Here is a 16063-nt window from a genome sequence, read left to right on the forward strand (position 1 = left end):
GCTTATTTGAATGAAGAATGAAAATGTGAGATCCAGATAAATATATGATTATTTGGGGCTTCCTCTTTCCATTATATTTTTAAAAGATTTCATCTTAAAAGTCTTTTTATCTTATAAAGTTAATTATTTTTGAGAGAGAGAGAGAGAAGGAGAGAGAGCAGGAGAGGGGCAGAGAGAGAGAGAGAGAGAGAGAGAGAGAGAGAGAGAGAGAGAGAGAGAGAGAATCCCAAGTAGGTTCTGGGCTGACCACAGAGCTTGATGTCACAAACCGTGAGATCATGATCTGAACCAAGATCAAGACTCAGACCCTTAACCGATGGAGCCACCCAGGCACCCGTGCCTTAAATGTCTTTTAACATATGTTATACTTTATTAGACAAAGTGAAATATCACTCTTTATATAGATCATATAATCCAGGAGCTTCTAGGAGTTGGACAACGTGAATAAGTCATGGGGGGGGTGGGGACAGGTAGGACATTAGATGGGGATTCTAGGGTCCTGGACAAGAAGACAGGCACTGTCACAAGCAGCTTTCATTAGCCATCAATACCACAGAGCTGCCATGTGGGGCTATAGCCGCATCCCCAGTTTTTCAGAGGATGAAATCATAGTTGTTATGTGAAATTTACTGATGTTTAAGTTATTGTTTAGTGCATACACACAGAGACCAACACAAAACCAAACAAACCCACATCTGGATCTGATCCATGGATCACTGGTTTAGAATGCTTGATTTAGAGCAATTTATTCATTTTACAGATCGTGAAATAAGATCCCTAAAGGTGGGATTACTTGCCTGAGGTCCTTTAATTAGCTGAAGAGCCAGGAATCAGTTTTCTTGGCTCTTAAATCTTAGTTACTTTTGCCATACCATATTGTCTTACCAGAAATAAGACTTAGATTATGGGAAGACTGAGACCACCGAAGGTCTGAGAAGGCATCTTCTCATTCCTCCCTGCCCCTCATCCTCAGTTACTGATTCGCCACAAGCCATCTTTGCAGAGGATCTAGGACCTCCATGTGGCTGCATCTCAAGTCCTTCTCTGCTGAGTGTTCCTTTAGGATTTGTCTAGATGGAGGGAATGTGTGAGCGACTCAAGCTGTCTACAAAGAAAGGCAAAGTACAGGGCCTTGACTTGGCTCACTGGGGGGTTTCAAAAGAAAATTCCCAAAGCTTAGGCTTGTAGGCAGCTACAGACTGCATTTCAGGGTTCTGAGTCCCAGGACCAGCAAAATCTTCCCAGTTTCTAATTTGGAGTGGGAATCAGCAATGGACAGCAAGTCCTAGTTTCGTCTCCTACCAGGAACAAAGCCTCCCAAGAAAATCATCACTTGATGGCTGACAAAAATAGAATTGCAATTTATGCCTCCATCTACTCTATCTCCAGGCTCTTAAGGTGTATTTTCCATCATAATGGCTGATTTAGATGGATTCCCGGGGTGCTGCATCACTGCTGATGACATTAATGGTCTTGGGCTCCCTGAATTTTGATTGATTGCTATAATCTGCAAAACTATTTAGGACACAGATTTATTATTATTAAGCCTATAAAATGGTGTCAGGGTCAAAGCAAGCTGATGATGTGTGTTGTGATGCAAACATGACCAAGGGGTGGATGCCACCATTTAACAGACATGAATGGCAGGAGCAAACAGTGTCTCCTCTTCCACCCATGCCCAGCCTCTCAGCCCTCTCCCTGGGGGGTAGCAGACTGAGGTTCCAACTGTCACTGGGCAGGAGGACAGGCTAGAGGTATAGAAGGAAGAAAAATGTATACTATGAGTTATTCTCCTAAATGGTTTAATTCCTTTGAGAAGTTTTGACAGAATCTTCATTTTAGTTCATTGAGAAGTGGTTGAAACTTCCTCTATTTTTTTCTCTGGCCTCCAGATATTACCTAGTTTTCCTTGCTCAAACCCATTGTTTTCAGAGTGGGAGAACAATATTGATGCTATCTCATTTAACCTCTATCAAGGGGAGAAGAAAAGGCCAAGCAGGGAATTCTATTCCTAGCCATATTATCCTTTCTTTCCTCCCTCCCTTCACCAAGTCTGGCTCCAGTATTAAGGGCAAGGAAATGGATCACATATTACACTGGGCTCCAGAAAGTTATTCTCAAGATTTCCACTTCAAATTTCCTTTTAGAAAGGATGGGGTATTTGATAAAATAATAATCCATACCTTCCATTTACACGTGAGAGGTAGAAAGCTGAAAAGAGCTTCCATTCTTCCTCTCCAAACAATAAAAACCCAGACTTGCATATTCAAAACTTTTTTATAAATACATCAGAGAGCAGAGGCCCCAGGAGAACCAACTAACTAACCAACCAACCAACTAAACTAAATAAATCTAAGGCAGACAGGTGATGGTGAGCAGAAATGGGACGTGAGCACTTCCGCACCTGGGGCTGATGGAAAGGCCCTAGTGAGAAGGACTCAGCTGAAACTATCAGAGAATTCGCTGGCAGAGGCCAAGTGTGGGCAAACGAGACATTAGAATCCTGGGAACCACAGACATAAAGGCATGTCACACAAGCCCTTCTGAACTGACCCAGAGGGCACTAATGGGAGTATAGGTGAGAGTCATGGGGAAGAGGCTGGGGGAGGGGCAAGGGCAGCCATTGCCAGAGAGGCTTGAAATTCTGTCCAGATTCTTCCCCTACATCTGCTCTGCAGAATAAAAGCTGTCAACTGCTGAGGGGAGCGGCTGGGGGAGGAGGCAACCAACACCCATAGCCCAGTGCAACTGGGATATGGAAAAACCCTTCCACCTCTGGGATAAAGAGGGACACTACATCATGATAATGGGGTTAGCAATCCAGAAAGACACTGATCCAAAATGTGAATGCACATAACAGAGGAGTATTAAAAATACTTGAATCAGAAAGAGACAGAAATAAAAAGAAACAATGAGCTTTATACATGAAGACTTTGCTCTTTCTTCCATTATTAACACAAAGAATAAAGACACAAAGACAACCTAAAAAAACACTATCAACCAGCTTGTCCTAACTGACACCTATAGAATCCTCCAATTAATGAGCAAAGCACACATTCTTTCTAAGTGTACATGGACCATTCACCAAGACATTGCCATATTCCAGGCCATAGAACAAACCTTATTGAATTAAAAAGACTACAAAATCATGCAAGGTATGTTTTCTGGCCATAACCAAAATTAAACTAGAAATAAGTAACAGAAAGCTATCTGGAAAATCTGCAAATATTTGCAAATTAAGCAATGCCCTTCTAAACTACATTGAGCTCCAAAAGAAATTCTCAAGGGCAATTAAAAATATTCTAGTAGAATGGAAATAAAAACATACCAAAATGTATGGAATACAGTTGGCATCATACTTAGAGGAAAATTTATGGCACTAAATGCTTATATTAGAAAAGGAGAAAGTTTTCTAAGGGGTCATCAAAACTTTTACCTTAAGAAATCTGAAAAGGAAGACCATATTAAATCCAAAGCAGGCAAGATGGCAGGAAATACTAAGGAGCAGCAATCAATACAATTTGAAATAGAAAAACAGCAGAAGAGTGTCTCCCCCATCTTATCACTTACTGTGCTATGTAGATCCTATCATTCTAAAATACCATGAACGATTCAGAGCTAACATTTCCTTGGAGTGGCCAATAGGTTCCTCGCAGACCGATCTCCAGAAGTCAGCCAGGAAAGAAGAGTTTGGAGGTCAGTGTCTGAGGTTGGCACTGACCTCTGTTAGCCAGCAATCCAGGTCTTAGCCAGCACAGCTGAAGAAGATTCCCTCAATAACCCAAAACAAAATGCCCCCATCCTCTGGGGGCTGCCAGTCAGCCGCGGGAGACCAGCAAACAATGCCCTGATGACACAGCCATGTGCTATGATGGACAGGAGCAGAGACTGTGAGCCCTGAGGGAGCATCTCAGGTGGACAAGAGGACAGCACAGTTAAATTCTGAGATTGATAATGCATCAGCAGGAAAAGAAGGAAAAGGATCCATACAGAACATGAATTATTTTCATGTTTAATATTATTGGAAGAAAACATACTGAATTGAAAAATCTTTTAGTTTATATCAAAGGCTTGCTCCAAATTCTGTAAGCAGCATATTGCATTATGCACTTAAGCTACTGCTAGAGTCCTATGCGTTAGAATTTTGTGAATGCTCACGTTTTAGCAACTGATTTAAATCTATTTAATTTTTCTGTTCTTTTGGCTTTTGTGCAAGAAAGAGACAGACACAAATAACGAACAAGAATTAACCATTTCTAAGGAAGAGGGCTACTGAGGATAAGGATTCAGAAACCAAGTCAAAATGATAATTATCATGTTTCAGAAGAATGATAGTTGGATATTTGCATAATGGATACATGCATTAGTAAACAAAGAAGTTATACACCTCCAATAAAACTCAGTGCAAAAAAACAATTAAAGCTCCTGAAAAGTATGTTGCTAAACACTATATAAACATACATATGTATATAGATGTGTGTGTATATACATATTTATGTAATAGCAAACCAGATCCTGATATACTGAATTCAAATTTGTTGGTAAGACACAGTTACATTTAAACTTCCATCAATGTTGAAAGTGTTGTGCAGAAATAAAAAAGTCGGCTTTTATAATAACTCCATATAAATGGGAATTCTATGGTGTGTGTGTATGTAAAGTCTTCCCTGGCCAGATGGTTTGCCCCAACCAAACCGAGGGGCAGTGATGAGAATTAAGACTTTGGAAAATAACACCTGCCTGGGACTAGACAGGGACTTATTCTGTCCGAGGAAATCCAGGGACTCAAAGTGCACTCTGACAAACTATCTCAAAGCCTCATGAGAGGAGAACGTGTGAGCAGCCAGGAGCTCATAAGGAGCAAGAGGGAGATTAGGGCCAGACTTGCATGTTGGGGCACAGGCTATGGCTCAAAAGGCAAACTTAAATGCCTTTTGGAGATGAATGAGTGGTCTACGAGTCATGCTTATCCCTTGTTGCCGTCTGGTGAGCACTTAGCTTCCAAAAGGCTTTTCTTCTGGGACCTCTTAGCAGCACTAGCTAGGCCCAGACTTGCTGGCCTTGAGAGATAAAAGAGAGAAGTCCACAAGGCAGTCTAATTCAAAGTGTAGTATGTATCTGTTACCTGAAGAATCAGAGGCATTGTCTCTAACCTCAGCTTTGTCTACACAGCACTATCTCCCCAATCTTTTTACACCATTTTCAGTGGTGAGGACTAGACACCTGTATTTAAAAAAATACTTCCTGCCTTGATTCAGCTCTGCAGTCCCAGGAGAACAACTGTATTGGACAGGAAGTTCTCAAAGGACAAAGATTGTATTTTTTTCTATGTATTCAAGTAATAATTACTGAGCGTCTACAATGGGCCAGGACCTGTTAGGGGCTGGCCACATGATAGTGAGTAAGAGGGGTATCATCATTGCCTCATCAAACTTTTATGGGGGGAATCAGACACTAAACAAATAATTATAGTTAATTAAATATTTACAGCTGATTTAAGAACTACAAAGAGAAGGACAAACCTCCAGATCCCAAGCACCTGGCCTGGCACTATATATATGCATAATAAATATTTGCCGATTGTCTGCTGTTCCCCAGGTTATCTGCATTGGCAGTAAATGCCCAAGTACATTCTGGGAATAGGTACTGGGCAAGGCAAAGAATGTTGGATACTTTGAAGGAATCTTGGGTTAGACAAAGTCAAACAGGCTTCCTTAATGCCGGACCTCCCCAGATTTTAACCTGCTAATGTATCCCATGGCTCCTCAAGATGGCTCCCGGGTGTTCACGGGGTGCCAAGGCACTTCCCTTCTGAGCATGCCAGGGAGCCGACTCTGGGAACATGCTCTGGGAACCACTCTTCTGGGTGTCTCAGGTAGAACTTCAGGCCTTCCCTCTGAAGAAAGCATTGTCCTACTTTTCCAGGGATGGCAGCTGGGCCCTGCAGAGTCTGGGGCTGACCTAGGTAACACAGTCCTGTCCCTGGCCCTGGGGAACACTCTCTTTGCCTCTAGGTATGGAGAACAAGGGGAGAAACACAGAGGGCCACTTCTTCACTGAAAATGAATGAGCCTGATGCATTCAGGATATGAAGGGGCAGAAATCAAAACTGCAATTTGAGTGCCCAGTGACTTTGCTTGGCACCACATGGGGTTCAAGGTCAGGGCAAGGGCACAGCCTCTATGTGTGATGCCTTTCTATCAGAGCTTTTGGCTGCCAACATACTCGGTAGTAAAAGTAAGAAGTGGCTGTGCACACTGTCATGAAACGTGGCAGTAAAAGCCAATCTCAGGAATTACCCAGACTGGAAATAGACCCATTGTTCCCATTTAGGGCTGTCTGGGACCCACTTAGATCAAAACAGTTTTTGTTGTTTATCTGAAATTGACATTTTACCAGGCATTTCAAGTTTTTATTTTAATTTAAAATCTGACAGCCCTCAGTTTTGCCCATGGGGTGCTGGGCTTTGAATACAAGGGGCCACTCTGTAGGTGCCATATGGGCCAGGCCAGAAAAAGCCCACTCCAGCTGCTGTGCAGATGTGCAAGACAAATCCTGCCTGGAGGTCCTCCTACAGCTGCCCTACTTGGCCAAGGTCCACTGCCGGGGAGCAGGTCAAGTCCACACCACTCATTTCAAAAAACCAGGAAAAAGAGGGGTTTTGTCAGCAATTTTATGTGGAGTAGAATAGACTAGATCCATGATTCTGAACCAGGGGCAATTTGGCAGTGTCTGGAGACTGTTTTGGTTATCACAGCTGGGGGTGAGGGCCAGCATTACTGGCATCTAGTGGGCAGAGGCCAGGATAAACATCCTACAGTGCGCGGGACAGCTCTCACATCCAAGAATTACCCAGTCCAAAATGTCAGTAGCACCAAGGTTCAGAAATGCTAGACTGGGGGGAATGTAACCACATCCCAGAAGCAAACAAGCAGATGTGTGAAAAGAACAAAGTAGTTGTCCTTTAGTCCTAATTTTTTAGTCTGATGTCCCTATGTGGCCGTTGGTTCCTTTAGTTGAGGGTAAACAGTATTTGGCTACTGTACCCCAATTTTTATTAGAGTATTAATGACTCAATAGGCTAACTTTTCAAGACATATTCCTGTTCAAGAGACACACTCTATTTCAGAGGCAATCTCCCTTTTCTTAATTAAGGAACTCACAGGTTTGTCCAAGGGAGCAATGTGCCCAAGTAAAACCAATGACCCCGCCTCAAACATCCTCTCAGAGGTGGATATGAAATGGAATCAGAAGTCTACGGGGTGGAGGTTTGGGAAGGAGACTACTTAGCTAGTCACAGTGAGCAGACTTAGCTGGCACTGAGCATTGTTCCTTTTGTTCTTTTTCCTCTTCTCACTTGGAATGCAAATGGGATGATAGGATAGGAGAAGAAAGCAGCTGCCACCTTCAAGTGGGAAGACAAAAACCACAGACAGAAGGTGCTTGAGCAGGAGGCCACAGTGAGGGCCCCAAGCACTGGCTGGCCTCCTTAGGTACGCACCATTTTGCATTAGTTATCTCCAGACTTCTTGTTACGTGAGAAAAATAAACAACTTGGTTAAACTATGAACGTTGGGTTCCCGTTACATGCAACTCAACTCAGTCTTAACTGACATAAAAGCCTAGAGGGGGAAATGTCTAAGTGAAGCATGGAACCTAAAGGTGACATGCCAGGAGCCGTGGCATTCCTAAGGAGAGAGGAAGTCTTTAGGCACGAGGACATCCCCCCTCCCTCACATGATGTAGGCCCTTCTGCACATATATAGCTGCCTTCCTCTGACCCAAGGAATTGATTAGATAAGCACTTGCCTGACTGTTAATGGTGTCAGTCAATGCCACAAGCAGTGGAAAAAATTCCAAGGAGATAAATGATTACAGGAAAGGCACTCAAGAGTCCCGATGCAAAAAGTAACCAACCAGGCTTTGTTACCACCATATCTCTTCAAAACTAGAACAAGAAGACGCTTTTGGTTGTACCAACTTGAGAGAACATGGGCAACAAGACTCCAAAATGAGATGGTCTTGGAGCCTCCTAAAAACTGACACAGGGCATTTACTGTCTTTTCATTTCTACTACATGGGAAGTTCGTGATCAAGACAAGGCCATCCTTAATATAAATGGCATGTTTACAAAAAGAATATAAGCAATCACTCCTATCTTTTGTAGAACTTGCCTGGCTCTCTAGTCTCATGGGAATGGAGCTTGTGATCAAGTTTTATTTCATCCTTTCATTAGAAACAGAGAAATGGCTCCTCATGCCAGATTCACACCCATGTTCTTTGCCCCCCTCCTGGCCTTGCCAGTATATCTCAAACAGGACCAGGGTGGACAAGTGGGAACCCTGCCCATACTTGTGGCAGGCTCGTCTCCCCAGTGAGCACCAGTCCTGGAACTCTCCTTATTAAGATGTGACCTTGACCACTTCTCTTATCTGGGTTTTGAGTTTCCCCATCTGCATAAATGGTGTCAGTCATAGTGCCTACCTCCTGGGGTTCTTGTGAAGACTGACAGGAATATCTTTTTATTTATTTATTTATTTATTTATTTATTTATTTATTTAGAGACAGAGAGAATCCCAAGCAGGCTCCATGCTGAGCATGGAGACTGACACAGGATTTGGTCCCACAACTGTGAAAGATCAAGACCTGAGCCAATAGCAAGAGTTAGATGCTCAACCAGCGCTCAACCATCTGAGCCACCCAGGCACTCCTGATAGTAATAATCTTGAAAAGGGCCATAGAGTGAGCCTTCAGTGTATGTCAGCTGGCATTATATTAGTATTAGCCCAGAGATCCATGCTGTGCAGAGAGGTGAGAAGGCTTCTCCTACCTCTGCGTAGGGAGACATTGCTTGGATCCTCCTGAGGGCAGCGTGGAGAACTGGACACTGTATTGTCATCGATGGTCTCATTGAGCAATCTGCAGAAAACAGACAGCTATCAATTCCGGCTCTCAAAGAACTAGAATCACCCCTAACAGGCACTGAAGCAGTTACTTCCTTCGGGGGTCAGAGAAGGTGCTGTTCTGTCAAGTTTGGGTTGCCTACTGCCCCCACCCACTAGACCTGAGTCCCAGAGAGGGCCCCCAAGGGCTTGGAATCACAAGAGAAGCCAGCAATGGCTCCAGAGGGAGGAGGCAGAGGGTGGCTAATGAGGGAAGCTGGCAAGGAGAGGGGAGAGAAGGAAGGCCCTTTTCACCCCATATTTTAGGGTCTCCCTCAAATACAGCCAGTCTGCAAAAGTGGTCAAGTAGAAGTCCTCAGGCTGCTCCTGTTAAATAGGACATATATGTTTAAGTTGGAGGACACAGTGCATGTAAACCATTAACAGGACTCCCAACAAAGCAACAGTGACACAATACGCCCTTGTTTGGAGCCCTCCCTGAATCGTGCCTTTGTGTAACATAATCTATGCAAACTGCCTCTGGGCTGGAGGCCACTGGAAGCCTCGGTGCCTCACCTTAAGTGTTATCTCAAAGCCTTACCTAAGAAACACAATAGCCCAAGTTTACCTGACGTGATATCTTTTGAAGGGCTGTGTGTGTGTGTGTGTGTGTGTGTGTGTGTGTGTGTGCGCGCTCGCGCGCGCAGGATCGCACTCTGAGGGGGAAGGGAAGTGGGTAGAAGAACCAAACTACAACTCAAACTTGAAATGCTCACTTGCAAAGTTTGTGGAGAATGAAGCTGTGGGCACAAAATGCAGCTTTTGAAATCACATGGGGAGGGCAACTTAACCAGATGCTGCCACACAAGTTAGAGACCCTGTAGGGTTTCGGCAGGACAGCTGCCATTCCGGCAAGCACTTGGTTAACCAGTAAACAGGTTCCGGGACGTTCGTTCTTCCCAGAGGAGAACCGGCCGCTCCTGAACGCTGGCATAGACGGCTGCTTGCACGCCTCTCTCCAAGGATCCTCAAGCAGTCGGTAAACACAAGCTCCCTGTTGAAGCAAGTTCACAGCTCCCTGGGAGGGAAAAGAGCGCCGGGAAGGAGCCAACAAGGGCTCTCCCCTACTCCCTGGTCAGAATAACCTCAGGTCCCTTCACAAGCCTGAAATACTTCTGCTGGATTTCTGAACCTCCTTCAGTGCAAAATAACCTCCAAATTCAACAGCAATGGGCATTCCTGATACCCTCTTTCAAGTGCCTTTGCTTAATTCCACTCCCAGCACGATTCCACAAGACCGTCTAAATCAGCTCGTTCTCTTAAGATTTACCCCTTTATGCAAATTTATAGGCCATTTCAAAATATTTTGACAACTATTTTAAAAGAAAAGCCATAAATAGAATATATGTGTTTACTCATAGGACACTTGTTTAAGCAAAATCTTACCATGGCTATGCTACACATTATGTGGCATGATTGCTCTAGTAGGTTGAATGTTGACGCGCCAGGACGTATGCCTACGTCCTAACCTGTGAATGGGAGCTCAACTGAGAAAAGGCCTTTATAAATATAATTCAGTTAGGATCTAAAATGAGATCACCCTAGATGGGTCCTAAATCCAATGATAAGTATCTTTCTAAGAGATAGATGAAGACACCAACGGAGAAAGGGACAGAAAGCTATGTGAAGACAGAGGCAGAGATTAGAATGATGTAGTCGTAAGCCAAGTGATGTCTGGATGCACGAGAAGGTAGAAGAAACAAGGAACAGATTCTTCCCTAGAGCCTCTGGAGGGACTTCTGCCTTCCAGAGCTGTGAAAAAATGACATTTCTGTTATTTATGGTAACTTGTTATAGCACTCCTAGGAAATGAATACAAACTCCAAGATACATTTAAGACTAGAAAACAAAGAACAAAAAACAAGGCTAAGGATGGTATATACAGTTTATAGTACAGTGTAGATGCTACTATGACATGAAAAGAAAAGTCTATGTTTGCATATGCATCGAATAGGACTTAAGAATATAAAAGACACTAGCGACAGTACTGCTTCTGGGGAGAGAGTTTCTTGTGTTCTGCTGTAAAAGATACCTCCTGAACTGGGCACACAGATAGAGTAACGCCCCCCCACAAAGATCTCCACATCCTTATCTCTGGAACAAGTGAATATATAGGGTAAATAGCAAGAGGAACGTTAGGTTGCAGGTGGAGCAAAGGTTGCTGAACAGTTGAATTTAGATAGAAAGGTTATCCCAGACTGTCTGGTAGGCCCAGGAATCACAAGGTCCTCCGTGGTAGAAAAGGGGATGCAGTGCTATGGTATTTGGCAATAAAGAGAGAGTGCTGATACACAGTACAATATGGATGAATCTGGAAAGCATCATGCTAAGTGAGAGTGGCACCAGGGACAGTGTATTGTGAGTCTATTTATATGAAAAGTCCAGAATAGGCAAATCTAGAGAGATGGGGAATCTATTAGTGGTTTCTAGGGGCTGGATGGGTTGGAAGGGAGTTAATGGCTACACAGTTTCTTTTGGAGGTGATGAAAATGTTCTAAAATTGTCGTCATGGATGCACAACTCTATGAATGCACTAAAAGCCACTGAGTTATACATTTAAATGGGTAAATTGTGTGGGATGTGATTTGTATCTCAACAAACCTGTATGAAAACAAGTGGAAAAATGGAACCAGAAGGGGAGCCAGAGTCTGAGCAGAAGATGTGACCCATCGCTGATGGTCATGAAGATGGTACAGGACAATGAACCAAAGAACACAAGCAATCTCTAAAGGTGGGAAAAGACAGCCTAGCAAAAAGGACACCTTGATTTTAAGCCAGTGAGACCCAGTTAAAACTTCTGACCTCGAGAACTGTAAGAGAATAAATTTGTGTTGTTTTAAGCCACTAACTTTGGGATAATTTGTTAAAGCAGCAATAGAAGACCCTTATAAGCACTTCTTACACCTTTATACCCTTTATGAATTTTGTGCTGTGTACACATATTACTTATTCAAAATTTAAATCAAAACAAAGCAAAAGCCTATCAGGACAATGACTTGAGTCATCTGGGAAAAAAATTTAACTATCCTCTTCTTAGAAATATAATACCAGCCACAAATGCAAGCCATGTAAGTAATTAAGATTCTTTTGATAGCAGCATTTAAAAAAGGAAAAACAAACACATATAATTCATTTTAGTAATAAGTTTTGTTCAGCCTCTTATATCCAATAGATAGTAGTATTTCCATACGTAAGCAGCACAAAATTTTAAGAGACGTTTCCTTTTTTTCTCACACTAAATCTTTGAAATCTGATGTATATTTTATTTTATTTTAATTTTTTTGTGTTTTATTTATTTTTGAGAGACAGAGACAGCGTGAGCAGGGGAGGGTCAGAGAGAGAGGGAGACACAGAATCGGAAGCAGGCTCCAGGCTCTGAGCTAGCGGTCAGCACAGAGCCTGATGCGGGGCTCGAACCCACGAACTGTGAGATCATGACCTGAGCGGAAGCCGGACGCTTAACCGACTGAGCCACCCAGGCACCCCTCTGATGTATATTTTAAACTTCTGGCACATCTTCACTCAGATCGGCCATGTTTCATGTGCTTAATTGCCACCTGTAGCTAATGGCTACTGCATTGGCCATGTTGGATGTGAATCTTTAACATCCAATAGGGGTGAGGAGTAGGGTTTTTTAAAAATTATTATTTAAAGTCTGGTTAGTTAACATTCAGTGTTATATTACTTTCAGGTGTATAATATAGTGTTTCAACACTTCCATACATCACCCAGTGCTCCTCGTGACAAGTGCACGTCTTAATTCCCATCACCTATTTCTTCCATCCTCTCCCCCCACCTCCCCTCTGGTAGCCATGGGTTTGTTCTCTGTAGTTAGAGTCTGTTTCTTGGTTTGCCTCTCCCTTCCCCCCGGGCTTTTTCATTTGTTTTGTTTCTTAGATTCCACGTATAAGTGAAATCACATAGTACTTGTCTTTCTGTGACCTATTTCACTTAGCATTCTACTCTTCAGCTCCATTCATGTCACTGCCAATTGGCAAAATTTCATTCATATATACACAAACACACACACATATATTATATCTCACATCTTTTTAAAGTTTATTTTGAGATAAGGAGAGACAGACAGAAAGAGAAAGAGTGCAAGTGAGTAGGAAAGGGGCAGAGGGAGAGGGAGACAGAGAATCCCAAGCAGGCTCCACACTGTCAGTGCAGAGCCCTATGCAAGCTCAAACTTATAAACCCTGAGATCATGACCTGAACTGAAATCAAGAGTCAAAAGCTAAACCAACTGAGCCACCCAGATGCTCCATATCTTCTTTATCCATTCATCAGTAGACAGACACTTGGGCTGTTTCCATAATTTGGCTACTGTAGAGAATGCTACTATAAACATTGAGATGCATGCATCCCTTTGAATTAGTATTTTTGTATTCTCTGGGTAAATACTCAGTAGTACAATTGCTAAGTCATAGAGTAGTTCTGTCTGTAACTTTTTGAGGAATCTCTCTCTGTTTTCCAGAGTGGCCACACCAGTTTGAATTCCTACCAACAGTTTAACAGGGTTCCCATTTAGGAGTAGGCTTTTTTACCCTTTGAGTATGCTGCACCCATACATAAGGATGTAGCTACAAAAATATTTATAGAAGCATTGCTCAAAGGGTAAAAAATATGAGAACAAATAGTCTCAAGTGCAGGACAGGCATACTGTGGATACGGGTAATAAAAACAATGAGTTAAAACTATATGCACTGACATAGAATACTGACCATAGCCATGGTGTACTGTTAAATGAGACAAATAAGGTTAAAAGTACGTTTTTGGTAAAACTTGTTTATGAATACTAAGGAACACGTACACCTGTATGGAATTATATCACAAATAATATTGCTAAATTTCTCCTTGCACACATTTTGTTGTATACTGCTTTGTAGTTTAAAAGTAAATCAATAGTGAGGGACCTAGGTGGCTTAGTCAGTTAAGTGTCTGTCTTCAGTTCAGGTCATGATTTCATGGTTGAGATCGAGACTCACATCTGGACCTGTCCTGACATCTCAGAACCTGGAGCCCACTTCAGATTCTGTGTCTCCCGTCCCTCTCAGCCCCTCCCTATCTCTCTCTCTTTAAAAAATGAACATTTAAAAATTAAAAAAAGAAAAAGAAATCAATAGACAGATCATATCAATAATAAGTTGCTAATTAACACCTTAAGGAGCTACCCCAGTGGTTATACCATTGCCAAAGCTTCAACAACTACATCAGAGACCTCTCTCCACCAAAAAAACTTAAAGACAACTTACTCTCTTTTTACCAGGCACTTTTTTCTACCTAGAAGAAGCATTTCAAAAAATGGTCTATGAAATACTATTTCTTAACATGTATATTAAATTACTATGCCTAGAGTTGACCAATCTGTAACAGAAATCAGTATTTATACTGTCATTCAGAGAACGTTTTCATTTTCCTAAGCTCATACATCCCCAAACCTCTCAAAATCCAGATAATAAAGAGGGTTTGTAAAAACTGGAATTTGCAGGAAAAAAAAAATATGGGAGAGGGAACCATGATGGACTGGATCCTAAATAAAAATCAAGAGGTTCCATGCATGGGTTAAAAGAAAAGCCTGGAAGGTTTATAATATTTCAGACTCTGGGGTCTTCCTAACATTTAGCATTGGTCAGCACCTCCAGTTCAGTGCTAGCCCACTGCCCAGCAGCCCCCAAGCCCAAGAAATGAGACTCTATTAACTTGGGTAGTTGGAACACAAGCTTAATCCATGTACTGTCCACGTGAGGAGGGCACCACATGCTGTGCTGAGATTCTGTCGCTCAAGAAGTCCAAATCAGAGGGCCACCTGGGTGGCTTAGTGGGTTTAGCATCCCACCCCTTATTTTGGCTCAGGTCATGATCTCAGGGTCGTGGAACAGAGTCCCACATTGGACTCCATATTGAGCAAGAAGTCTGCTTAAGATTAATTCATTCTCTCTCTCTCTCTCTCTCCCCCCCCCCATGCCCCTCTCCCCTACTCACACAGGTGCTCTCTCTCTCTCCTTCTAAGAAAAAAAAAGAGCACAATTCAGGAAGCAGCATATATGTGTTCTTTGGACAGGCCTGTGTGACCTAGTCCCTCAGAATATTCCTCCAAACAAGGGATGACTGAGCAGAGAGTTTGGCCAAGCCCCAAAAGGTTATCATAATTATTTATGCTTTATGTCCTCTTTTTCCTATGGCAGGTAACATTCAAAATGGTTAAGAGCAACTTTCTTTGGAATTCTTCCTCCTCCTGCATTTTAAATATTTGTGAGAGAGTAGGGTGGTAGAGGGCAGGGGGTCCCTTTGGAGCAAGGACTCACAAGCAGTTGACAGGACTTATTCCCCTTCCTTCCCGGCCCTTCAGACTAACTACAAAATGGCGGAAGGATCTAAGCGCTCCTCTCACTTCAAGAAACGCTCCCTGGACGCCCTGTATGTCCCAGGACCTGGAGCACACAGATCATGTTAGTTGAAACACAGATTTGGTTATTCTTAAGCCATTTGGAACATTTTAAGTCACTTGACTAACTGATCACACTCAAGAAGAGAAAAATAACCCTGATAAGCTAAAAATGAGAATACTTCAAAAATTCATTTATTTTAGTATGATGCTAAAAGTAATATGAAAATATTAACTACTGAGACATGAAGCAAATGTTTATAGAACAATGAAGATGATACAGTCAGCTGTTTATGAATTTATGAATTTTGTAACAGCTTATCCAAATACAAATTGCATAAAATAATCTTAATTTAGAAATGCTATTTTTCCTTACTTTTATTTCATGAAATAATTTTACCCAAACTTTATATATCCCCTTTGACAACACTGACTTTGTCATCATTTAAGCCAATTCTGATGATCTTATACAGTTTCTGGAAAATATCATGTTCAATTCTGTCCAAATTGAGACAAACGTATAATGCTGACACAGAAAATTTTATCCCATGCCACAAGTGCCCATTTCTGTACCCCTTTGTTCTGTGGGTACATCTACAGCTTACTGTTTCACTTTTTAAAGTGATTTATAAAGTTATTTTCAGTGACCTAGACTACTCACCCGTGAAGTCACATGCCCTGAATGACGACTAAAACTTGACATTTCTTCACTTTTCTCTCACAGATCTTA

The sequence above is a fragment of the Suricata suricatta genome, chromosome 6, assembly GCF_006229205.1.
Source record: "Suricata suricatta isolate VVHF042 chromosome 6, meerkat_22Aug2017_6uvM2_HiC, whole genome shotgun sequence".
Classification (NCBI taxonomy): Eukaryota; Metazoa; Chordata; class Mammalia; order Carnivora; family Herpestidae; genus Suricata; species Suricata suricatta.